The sequence below is a fragment of the Silene latifolia genome, chromosome 2, assembly GCF_048544455.1.
Source record: "Silene latifolia isolate original U9 population chromosome 2, ASM4854445v1, whole genome shotgun sequence".
Classification (NCBI taxonomy): Eukaryota; Viridiplantae; Streptophyta; class Magnoliopsida; order Caryophyllales; family Caryophyllaceae; genus Silene; species Silene latifolia.
Genome location: NC_133527.1, coordinates 31,754,575 through 31,766,927, shown reverse-complemented (window position 1 = coordinate 31,766,927; position 12,353 = coordinate 31,754,575).

Sequence of the window (12,353 nt, the reverse complement as noted above, 5' to 3'; positions counted from 1 at the left end):
GTTTGGTACGCGGAACGATTTGTGATAGTTCGTAAGTTTATCGTCAAGTGATCGCTCAAACATTTATGTCTACCTCTTAATTGTCATCTACGTGTCGATACGGTTGTTTTGGCAGTAATTAGAGTACATTTGGAGTCCGGGCCTAAAACCGTCTTCATTTCTTGATAACCATTAAAATGCCGAGTCGGAATGTTATGGAATATTCCGGATATTTCTATTCCATATTTTTACAATATTTTAACCTTTGGTAAACAATTTCCCGTAATTTTCACACAAAATATTAAGGAAAACAAGATTATTCTGTTATTCCATAAACTAAACACAGAAATCTTTCTTCCGTAGGGGGAAACCACTTGGGAAAGGACGCAGCAGGTGCTGCGCCCCTTCCAAGAGACGCAGTGCCTGCTGCGCCTCTTCCCAAGTCCTTTTCTGCGTATTTTTTCGTATCTTTTCATATCTTTTCGAGATTCACTTCCAAAGTTTCTCCGAAAACCCTAATTCCTCCGTGTGATTAGTATAAATAGAGACCTTTGGTCTCACATATTTCTCACGCGAGTGTCCGCCCTTCTCTTCTCCTTTTGCATTCTATACCACGTTCTTAATTTTTGGCGTCTACGTGCTTGAACATTCGACCACGTAAGCTCGGATCCTTCTGAGTACCAGCCTCGTTTTGCATGACCGACCAATTTGACCAACTCCACCATAATCAACTTTAATCAATCTTATTCGTTTTCCTCTTACGAGGGCACTTTCGTCTACATTCGAGTTGAGCATCACTAAACGTTAACTTAGTTCATCTCGTTTCGTCAAACATGTAAGTCTGAGGGTGTAAATCTCTCTTTTAATATTGTTCTTTATTTTTTGTAATCATATTGTAAGATTTATGTCGAAAGTACAATTAAAACCGATTTCTAAACCCCTTTGTTCTAACCCTTTTTACGGATTAACAGGAGACAGACGTCAAGAAGGGACGCAGCAACTGCTGCGCCTCTTGGAAAGGACGCAGCACTTGCTGTGCCTCTTCCTGAGGTTGCCGTCGTTCCTGCTTCTCTTCTTCTTCCTTCGTCTTCTGTTGGTTTCGTCTTTTTGTTTCCTTTGGTTTTCTTTCGTCTTTGTTTGTTCTTATTTCATTCACATGATAATTTCACATATTGTTCATCATCATTAACATATAATTCATCATTAGTTCCCGACTCAAATCCCTAATAGCCAATATTTGCGGGTTTTCGTCATTAAAGTCAATCCGGATTGTAGAAATTTGATTCATTCATATTGAGTTTCTGGAATTCGATCTTTGATATATTTCTCACCTGTTTATTATCATATTCGTCATTAGTCCATCATTAATTTATCATATTTAACCTAATTAGTTTGTTCAATTCATTCATTAACCCCTTTTAATCATGTAAATATATTCGTTCTAATTCCGTTTCATCCATGTTTATTGCTTTCATGACCATTAATCGTATGTAAATAACCTGATAATCACTTTCATCCGAGTATATAATATTAATTGATCATTAAATTCACCAACGAATATTAACGACTTGCAATTCGGGCTTCACAGCCAGAACTGAGCCAAGGAATGGACGCAGCAACTGTTGCACCTCTTCCAAGGGACGCAGCTCTGCTGCGCCTGTTCGTGGTTGATTTCTGTCTCTGAACTTCCGTTGTTGCCTTGACCCTAGTTTATTAGTTTACGTATTTAATTAGATATTATTCGTATTATCATTCCTGTTGGTTAATTTATTTATTTATTTATTCTTTCTCAAACCATCCGTTTTAAAAGTATTTTCGACACAAATCGTTTAATCCTATTGAAATTATTGTAATTTTTTTTTATTATATTCCTTTTATTATTGTTTTTATGTCTTCACATATAATCAATCTAAATTCCTACTTCAACATTAATTGTATGCTAAATTACATGTTTACCGACTTAGTCTAATTCTCACATGCTAGGATTAAAACATTGGATGTTGCATTGCATGCATATAAATTGACAATATATCAAGTATGAATAACTTCCCTAATTATTAGTAGAGGCCGCTATCGAGGCGGGCGGGATTAGGTGTTCGATCAAAAGAGCTTCCTAATACGTACCCTCACCCCTTACTCTAGATCTCAGTGAACATCCGTGTTCATTGGCATCAACGAGAGTCATTCTAGACATAGAATGCTAACGGTAACGAGTTCTTGGTGTTCATGTCACTACTTTGTGTCTTGACATGACACGAGGTATTCGAACGGTTTCCAATTTTCCACAATAAATTGGTGGCGACTCAACAAATGCAAACGCTTGTTCTCTCCCCCAAGCGCCCCCGTGGGCCCGCGTCCACAGTTTGGCGACTCCGCTGGGGATTAATAAACTTACGTGTAGCTAAGGGTGAAACTTGAACATGGTTAGGGAATCGTTTGTACAAGACAATTGTCGGTTTTCGTAACTCGATCTTCCTAGATCGTTTATTCGGCCTTCCTAGGCACAACCCAACCCATTCGACCAATCGTCCCGTCTAAATGGTCCTAATTCTTATTTGGGCCTAAGGATGGATAGCGATTGACGTCATCCATACCATGGTACTTACTCTTGTTTGTATCAAGGACTTTCACTACTTGAGGAAATGGACTAGGAATCGGCCTTACTCTTGTTTCGTACGAGCCTCTCCACAGACTTTGGGTTTGATTGTTCGGTATGGCAACCCACCCTTTAAACCAAAACCCATTTAAATGCACTCAGCATCCCGTTATAATGCTTGAATATTGTTTGTACCATATGTGATCACCATTTCTAAACAAAACCATGAGGATTTTCTGTAAAATCAAAATCCCTTTTAAAATGTAAAATTTCAAAATTTGGGCCTAATATTAGCGCAAAACAAGTCGAAACTCTGTCCAATTATCGAGTCAAAATTCGGGCCTCAAAGCCCATTTCAAAACCTCACTTCGAGTCCACTTCTACAACCACATTAATGTTGACTAGGACCAACATTTTTTCAAACTGTCATTTCCTCAAAACTCACTGACACAAGTGGCACACTCCCACTTCATGCGTCAAAACATTTCTTTTCGAGTAAGTGTGCTAGAGTGGCCGATCGTGTTTTGATTCTTCATCGATCTCTTATTCAGTTTCCAAGATGCCTGAAACAAGCGACGTGAACTTCAACCAACTCCAGAATGGTAATGATCAAATCTTAGCCGCATTAGCTCGTCTCCAAGTTACTCAAGACTAAGTGTATGATCGCCTTGACACCATTGAGGGCCGAATATATGTCATGGAAACGAGGATGCCTCCTCGAGAAAGTGAGATCGCCGATGACTTCGTGAACGACTTCGGGGACGAAAACCCTTCCATGGGTATGACTGCAGCTGAGAAATGACTCCAATACTTAGAGGAACAATTGATGTATCTTAAAGGGGATGACATTTATAGGGAGAATATATGCAAGTATGAGGCTGTGAGCTCCAAGTTACCAACCAACTTCAACATGACGGATATCCCGAAGTTCAAGGGGCACGAAAACCCTTTAAACCATATCCGTGCCTTCAAGGATTACATGTCTATCAAAGGCAATAAACCCACGATGTTCTTAAGGATCTTTCCTTCATCTCTTGACACCATACCAAAACAATGGTTCTACTCACTAGAACACAAGAAAATCGTTACTTGGGACGATGCCGCAATCGAGTTTGCTAAACAATACGCGGATAATGCTGAAATCCAAGTCAACATGCGCACTTTAGAGATTCTTACCCAAAATGACAAAGAAGGTTTCACCGATTTCCTAAGTCGGTGGAGGAAGACTAGTACTCAACTTGTTGAACGTCCAGATGAAGCTACCCTTGTGGAGAAATTCGTGGACAACCTAAAGCCTATCTATGCAAATCATTTGAGGTATCAAAACATCAAGACTTTCAAAGACTTGACTGTACTAGGGACAAGGATCGAAGATGACATTCGTAAAGGGTTCTTGTCCAAAACGATAGGTCGTGGATATCAAGGCTCAACAAGTCGTTCCTACGGCTCTACTAGCAAGACTAATGAAATTAACCTCCTCGAGCCATCTAAGAAGAGTACCCCTCCAAGGAAATTCACAAATTTAGGGGACACGTATTCCAACGCTCTGAAAAGGTTGATGAAACAGGGTAAACTCCAACCCATAGGCCCTACACCCGAACCAGAAAAGAAATCCAAGTTCTAGGATGAGAACGCGTACTGCGAATACCATAGAGGTAAGGGACATGATACAGAAAAATGCTACAAGCTGAAAAATGTACTTCAAGATATGATTGAAGATGGTCGCCTACCAATACCACCTGGAGGTAAGCCTAACAACACTCAGAATCCTCTTGGAGTTCTAGTGATTAAAAGTGAAGAATCTACCATAGATTGTTCACACCTCATTTCTCCAGTCGAAAATGAAGTTCATGGAATTGAAAATGAAGGGAACTACTCCACCATTTCTCCAGCCATCACTGATTTCATCGCATGGGCAAAAAGTATGGAAAGTCTTGGAACTAGACAGTGCAGTGGCAACCTTATGTGGCCTCAACGCCACACCTAAAGAACGTGCACCACTAGTTTTCTCTCAAAACACTACAATGCAAGAAGTAGTAGCCATGGTTGATGAACTAGTCGACCAAATTATCCATTTAGAAGCTCAAATCAATAGAATGAGGGAACTTGTTACTATCAATGGAATATGGGCCGATGATGATGAAGATGAGTACCGCACTAAACACTACTTAGTCAAAGTCAGTGAGGAAATAGTCCATAATTATGAAAATCAAGATGTAGATCACCTCATTCGTTCAGGGCGGCCATACCAAAATACTTCTCAAAATGGTTCCATAGCAAACGGTCCAACCAATGTGGTCAAACCAAATGATAATGAAGAAGGCTCTACCGACCATCTACTAAGGCAATTATAAAAGACAAAGGTTGATCTTTCAGTCTGGCAACTAGTGTCAAGCTCATCGCCAAACCTTACTGCAAGCTTTGGCCAAAGTAAATGTGGCACATAACTCTACACCCAACGACGTGGTCAACTTGGTTTTCCAAGAATCATCAAAGCTAAGTAATCCTATTACTTTCTCGGATGAGGATTTGACACCCTTCGGTGCAAGTCATAACTTGGCTCTTTATATCACCGTCATTTGCTTAAATAAGAATGTGCCAATGACCTTGGAAGATGATGGCTCCGCAGTCAATGTCATACCCCTGAAAACGGCATACAAATTGGGCATGAAAGAATCAGATTGGACCCCTACCAACCAAGGTGTTCGCGCATATGATGGTACACGACGAAAGGTGGTGGGACTTGTTGACCTAACCATAGCCACAGGGCCGTTTGAGCGAAAGGTCAATTTCCAAATAGTGGATGATACCCGTCGTTGTGTGTACCAAAAATAAGATTTATAATTTCCTATTAAAACTAACCTAGGCTAGTGGTAACAGGGTCGAACCACAAGGAGGCGAATTTAATTTCTAATTGTCTAATTTAGTCTAAGGTAACGAAAGTGGGGGTTGATTTGATTTGGTCTATACTAATAGCAAATAAAGATAATAAACTAAATAAACAGATGGAACAGATAGAAAGGGGTACTAGGACGATCGGTTCGTTATAATTTCGGCGGCAGCATACTAAACAGGTCTAAATCAAACACATGAGGCGGGAAATAAAGAGGTCCTCTCGGTCCACTCTTAACAAATAGCATCTTTCGATCTCGCTATAAGTCCCTAATATCACTAATACTAACTTTCGTCCTGAAAAGTGACTAACGGTCTAAACTTTACCTATCTTTCGATCTCAGCATAGTTTAGTCATTTTAATTGGTGATCTAACAATTGTCCCTATCTTTCGATCTAATGGGTCAGTCAAATATTAAGCATTCAACTAGTCGCATGCATTCGATTTGTCAAACACAACAGTTAAATTAATTAAAACGAGGGAAAACCTCACGTGATCAGTCGATCGTCCAAGTATGGCAGTCGATCGACTGACACGCGATTCAGGCCGTATTCATTCTATTGCCGCCTACACTATAATTCCCCTACATCCTAGCACAAACTATTTAGCTACTCATACTAAGGACGATAACAATAATAAAACTAATAAAATAGACAGAAGAATTCATGCTTGAAATAATAGAAAAAACAATTAACATAAACGATGAATCGGTTTTGGGAAACTAACTAGCAATTTTATCCTACAAAACGATAATAAAGCAAACTGAATTATTAGCAGAAGAATACCGATTGGAATTGCAGCAAGAGATCCAGAAACCGAATGCAAAAGTAATTGTACAAAATAGTATTGAAAACCCTAATTATTGAATGTTGGAAAACTGGCTAAAGAACTAGTAAAAACTGAATTATTAATCTCCTGTTCTAGGTTACGTTATATAGAAAATATACGTAACACTTATTATCAAAACCTAAAAACAATGGGCTTGAGTTTCCTCGATCTTTTAATTCTCGTCTGGGATAGCGGCTTGGTCGATCGACTGAGCAGCAGTGTACAGTAGCTTCTGGAACCCGCAAGTTGGTCGATCGACTGAAGGCAGTGGTCGATCGACTGAAGTAGCTGACACTTGACTTCCAACTTCTCGTGTATTTGTCTTTTGGGCTTTGAATTGCGCACCAAGCTCGTTCCTTAAGTGAATACTTCACGTCAAAATGCAATGCAGGATACTCGGGGGCGGATTTAGCTCGATTTCCGCTGGATTCTGCACATTTCTGCAATAATGTACAAAAACACGAAAATAGACGGAAATAGGGGAAATGGTAGCTTAAACTGCACAAATGAGCTCTGAAATGCGTGGAAAATAGGATGTAAAACATCATATAAAAGGCGCGCATCGAACTTTCCCAAACCAAACCCTTGCTTGTCCCCAAGCAAGAACTAGACTCGATCTAATGACCTAATGGAACGAGTTCAATTCAGAGCGAATTACAATATGTAAAGCCTAAACCAATTTAATGCAATAACTAACAATCAATTAGTAATGCGAATCATGCAAACGAGTTATGACGTCGTTAGAAGAATTGTTGAACTGTCAACTATAGAGACTTATCAATTTGGACTCTCACGGATCGCTCGTATCACACATAAGCACGGGTGAAAATATAAGAGGATAGAAAGAATTCATTTTTTTTGTAAAGAGTCTCACCTAACTACGACCTATAAGAACATGCATGCAGTATAATATGAAAACAATCTCTACAACCGTACATATGCATTCCAACCAACAAAAGACCATGACACATGCCGAGGTATATGTGGGATATGTGAGGTATGGGTAAGAAGAGGCAAAACATATATGGAAAAGTGGAGGTACAGGTGATCAAGCTAGTACCCAAACGGAACCACATGGCAACATCCAACTTCTTGCTCAAAATCAAATGAAACGGTGCTGTAGCAAGCACAAATCTCACAGTCTCCAGGTATAAAAGTAATCAACTAACTCCCCATAAGATATGAATAATACATGGGAGCAAAAATCGCCATAAGATAAAGGTTTGAATTATGCGAATTGATTCTTTCTTTTTTCTTTCGAACTCCAGTCGATCGACTAGAATTGGCAGTCGATCGACTGCTTGGAACAGTACAGAACCTCTTTTTCTCTTTTTTCGAATCATTTTTCTTTTCTTTTCCTCCTTCTTTCTCAGTTCTTTTTTTTCTTCTTCCCTTTTCCTCCTTCATTCTTTTTGTCCAACTAAATCTCAATAAGAGCATATGCCACCAAAAACGAAGTAACAACCCCAACAACTAAGACTACTAGCATGACAAGGGCAGGCTAAATGTAGGATGTAGTAAATAGGGCAAAAAGGATATTTTTGGCAGTGTGGAGTTCATGGGTAAAATGAATAAAGGGAAACCTCTACAACATGTGTCGACAGACCACAAACGGAATGCAATACAGGTATTAAGCAGATTAAGTTCATATTTATGCACATTGATGTAACATGTCTCATAAGGAGTACTACTCACATTCCTAAATAAACCGGTCATAGATGTCACCAGTTATAGGCTCTAAATTATAGAAAAATGATGTAGCTTGCCAAAATTCTAAGTCAAGTCTCAAGCTCAGCAAATAATTAACGAAAACTCGTAGATATGCACTTATATGATTCTACTAATAACATGTTAATCAATCAAGGCTTAGGCAGAAACAGGTGAAAATGCAATGTCATCATTGAAATACTATCGTTCCGACTCGACCTATATGCTAAAATAAACGTGCATTTTTTTGATTTTTTTTTTTGAAATTTTTGAATTTTTTTTGAATTTTGAATGAAATAAACAATGCAAAACAGAATGTAAACGTGAATGCAAGCAAATGATATGCGACGCAAAACCCTTCCACAAACCAAATCGCACAATGTCCCCATTGTGCAAAATCATGTAATGAAGAAAAGAGAAACGGGAATTTGCGAGAAAAAATAAATAAATAAATAAAACATGAAGTGAAGACTTATAAACTCACAAGACTTTAAGCGCAGCAAAGGAAACCTCCCCAAACCAGCGTGAGCTAGGAGGTTTCAGTAGCCAGCAGTCCTACTAATAAGTACCTGAAAAGACAAGCAAAGTACCACGCATAAAATCGAGAAAGCAATGATGAAGCGGTATTATGTGCAAAATTGAGAAAAATGGAAGAAATAAATAGTGACGGAAGATAAAGTGGAGTAGAAAACTCCCTTAGTTCCGCAAATCGACCAAACACAGCAGGGGAGAGGTCGTGAACAAGTACAGCAGTGCAGGGCGGTCGATCGACCACATAGCCCAGTCGATCGACTAGGGTGAAAGGAACAGTAGCTCCTGGAAACTGCAACGCAGTCGATCGACCAATGTTGCCAGTCGATCGACCGAAGATACTGCTGTAACTTCTTATTTCTTCGTATTTGCTCAATTACTTGAGCTAATGAGGTCTAAAAACCTGCAAGTGCACAATAAGACATGCCCAAAATTGCGCAAAACACAAAGTAAAGTCTAAAGCGTATAAAATCCTAAGCAAGCAAAATAAAATGCGAAGTTTCGCGCACACAAAAGCAATAAAAAGTGTATAACAAAAGCAAATAAAATGTTCATAAAAACATGTGATCAACTAGTAGTTGATCAAGAACGGCCACAGAATGGCCCACTTCGTCGGCCTCTGGCTACTAGAGGTAGCCTCAACGGTGCTTATCTTATCAGCTGCACCCCTCGTAGCTTCCACGTCCGTATGGCTTAACGGATCAACACTTTCATCATCTCCCCAGTCAATGACTTCTTCTTGCTCATCAAAGTCCAAGTCGGACTCCCTTGCCTTGACCAGCTCGTCGTCAACTTCCTCATCAGTGCCATAGCTAAGGCAACCAAGACCGCCTCGTGAAATGATTGGCTTCTTTGCAGCTGGAGTGACTTGCAGTTCTTCCTTCCCCAAACCAGCTCCTGCAATATCATAAATAGACAAATCTTCCTCCAATTTGCTCCCAATTTGGGGCGGAGGTGTTACAACAAGAATGTGACCAGAGATAGGCGTATCAGGAAGTATAAAATAAGATTTCTTTTCAGAAACCGTATTGCAAGTCACGGGCCACATGGGGTCTTTCTTCTTAGCAGGTTGGGCAAAAACAATGGAATGCTTTCCCACTTTGAAGGTCAGGGTCCCAGAACCAACATCTATGACTGCACCAGCAGTGTGCAGAAATGGCCTACCCAAAATAATGGGAATATGGGCATCCTCAAGCATGTCAAGTACGACGAAGTCAACAGGGAAGAAGAACTTCCATATTTGCACGGGGATGTCCTCTAAGACTCCTATTGGCTGGACCGCAGATCGGTCGCCATCTCATCTTGTCATGTCATCATCATGCGAACCTAGTCAATTTGAGCTTCCTAGCAAGACTCAAGGGCATTACACTTATACTAGCTCCTAAGTCACATAATGCCTTCTCAATAGAGAAGGTACCTATATTGCAAGGAACAGAAAAACTACCCGGGTCTTCTAGCTTGTGAGGTGCAGTGTGAAACAAATAAGAGCATGACTCTTTGGTTAATGCGACATCATGCACATTTTCAAGTGACTTTTTCTTAGACAAGAGTTGTTTCATGAATTTAGTATAGGCAGGCACTTGATTAACTAACTCAAGGAAAGACACTTGTACATTCAAGCTACGAATAACTTTTTCAAATTTATTGAAAGATACATGTTCCTTCGTCAGCACTAGTCTTTTCGGATATGGGGCTGTAAGAAGTAGCTTAGCCCTCTCCTCTAAATCGCGCATGCCGGTATCCGTGGACTTAGGCTGGAAGTCCACTACTTTCTCCTTGTTGAAGCTTGAACCCTCTTCAGACCGTCTCAAATGTGAACTATTGATCGACATCGGGTCGTACTTCGGAGCCGGGACTGACATCAGCACTCGGGTCTTTCCCAAATATTTTCGGGACTGTCGTACCCCGAAACAAATGATCCCTCAAGTTGTCGGGCATCGGAGGACGAAAAATCTCACTATCAGCAGCGATCTCAGTCGATCGACCAGTGATGTCAGTCGATCGACTGAGTTGAACAGGACCAGAAGCTTCTGTAACTCGCACTTCAGTCAATCGACCGGGTATGTCACTCGATCGACTGATATACCTGCTAGACGCCTTTTTCTTTCCTTTGCTCGTTCCAGCTTTGTTTTGACTCGGTTTCGCCTCATCTTTTGCAGTGGCATCCTCGACCATAGCAGGCCCCGACAGGGTAGACCCACTCATCAAAGTTATGGCATTTAGGGTCTCTTTCTGGTCAGTTTGAGTCGGTAAGTGTCCTGGAGCTCGAGTGGTACTCTTGCTAGCCAACTGAGTAATTTGACTCTCTAGCATCTTCATCCCGGCCTCTCTAGCTTGGGACTCCTTCAGCAATAAGTTCTTCAACTCGGTGAACTTGGAATTTTGGGATTGTTGCTGCTGCTGAGGAACATACGTAGGCTTTTGATATGGCTGCTTATGTGGAGACACATAGGCATGCTGTTGCTGCTGTTGTGGAGGTTGAGTCGGATTCAAGACATTCTGGCTACTCCACCTCAAGTTGGGGTGGACATTCGGCTCATAGTACGTGTTTGTCTGCCTATAATGTTGAAAGGCAGCGCAAGACTCAAAGGGGACATAACAGTTTTCTGAGACATGCCCCTCAGCTCCACATCTTCTACAGACGAAAGGACCGTCTGAAACAGCATTAACATGGTACATCCCTCCTTTAGAAGCTCCTCCCAACTCATATTTGTCAAACCTTGCAGTGAGAGCTTCTAGTGCAGCTACATAGGAAGATTCAACAGCTCTCCTTTGATTGCCTCTGGAATTCCCATATTCAGCTTTATGGGTGGCTAAGTCATCAATGATCTTCCACCCCTTAGTCTCTCCCATATTCTCAGCAAATCGGCCATTGGATGCAGCATCCAAAATAGCCCTCTGATCGTCATACAGCCTATTATAGAACTGATTGCAAAGACTCCATTTTTCGAACCCATGGTGCGGTATGGTTCGCACCAGTTTCTTGAAACGGACCCATGCTTCATGAAAGTTCTAATCAGGCCCTTGTTTAAAGCTCGTTATCTGAGCTCTAATGGCATTAGTCTTCGAGGCAGAGAAGTATTTCTTGTAGAATGCCAAGGCCAATGAATTCCAGTCGGTGATCCCATGAGCGGCTCGATCCAGATCTCTATACCACTCCCTTGTAGCATCACGAAGAGAGAAAATGAACATGGTCTCCTTGATCTGGTCTTGAGTCACACCGGCCGGCGGGGGTATAGAGCAGCAATAATCAATAAAAATCTCCATATGCTTGGCTGCATCTTCATTTGCAGCTCCCCCGAACTGGTTTCTCTCAACCAGGTTAATATAGGAAGGCTTCGGCTCGAATTTTCTCGCCTCCCCAGGTAGTTCGAATTCTTTGTAAAGATTCGCAGCTGTCGGCTCTGAGTGACTAGCAATGGTTGCTTCTTCAGCCATGACTGGAATTTCTGGAGAAGTGACTGTCTCAGCTGAAGAAATTGAAGCAGGAGATGTAGGTGGATCTTCCTCGAACAGAGCGTTCTCGTAGTAGCTTGACGGAGTACTCAGCTCTTCCTCTGTCGGTAATACCCTTTGTGATCGTCTCAACTCGTGCAAGGATTTCTCGATCTCAGGATTGAAAGGTACTAGTTCACCACCCTGTGACCAGCGCATAAGAAGAAACTACAAAAAGAATATAAGAAAAGTTTAAGGAACGGAAGTCCCTTAAACTAAAGAAAGACTAAATAAAAACAACTAAAAATTAGAATAATTGCCTCACCGGCAACGGTGCCAAAATTTGATACCCGTCGTTGTGAGTACCAAAAATAAGATTTATAA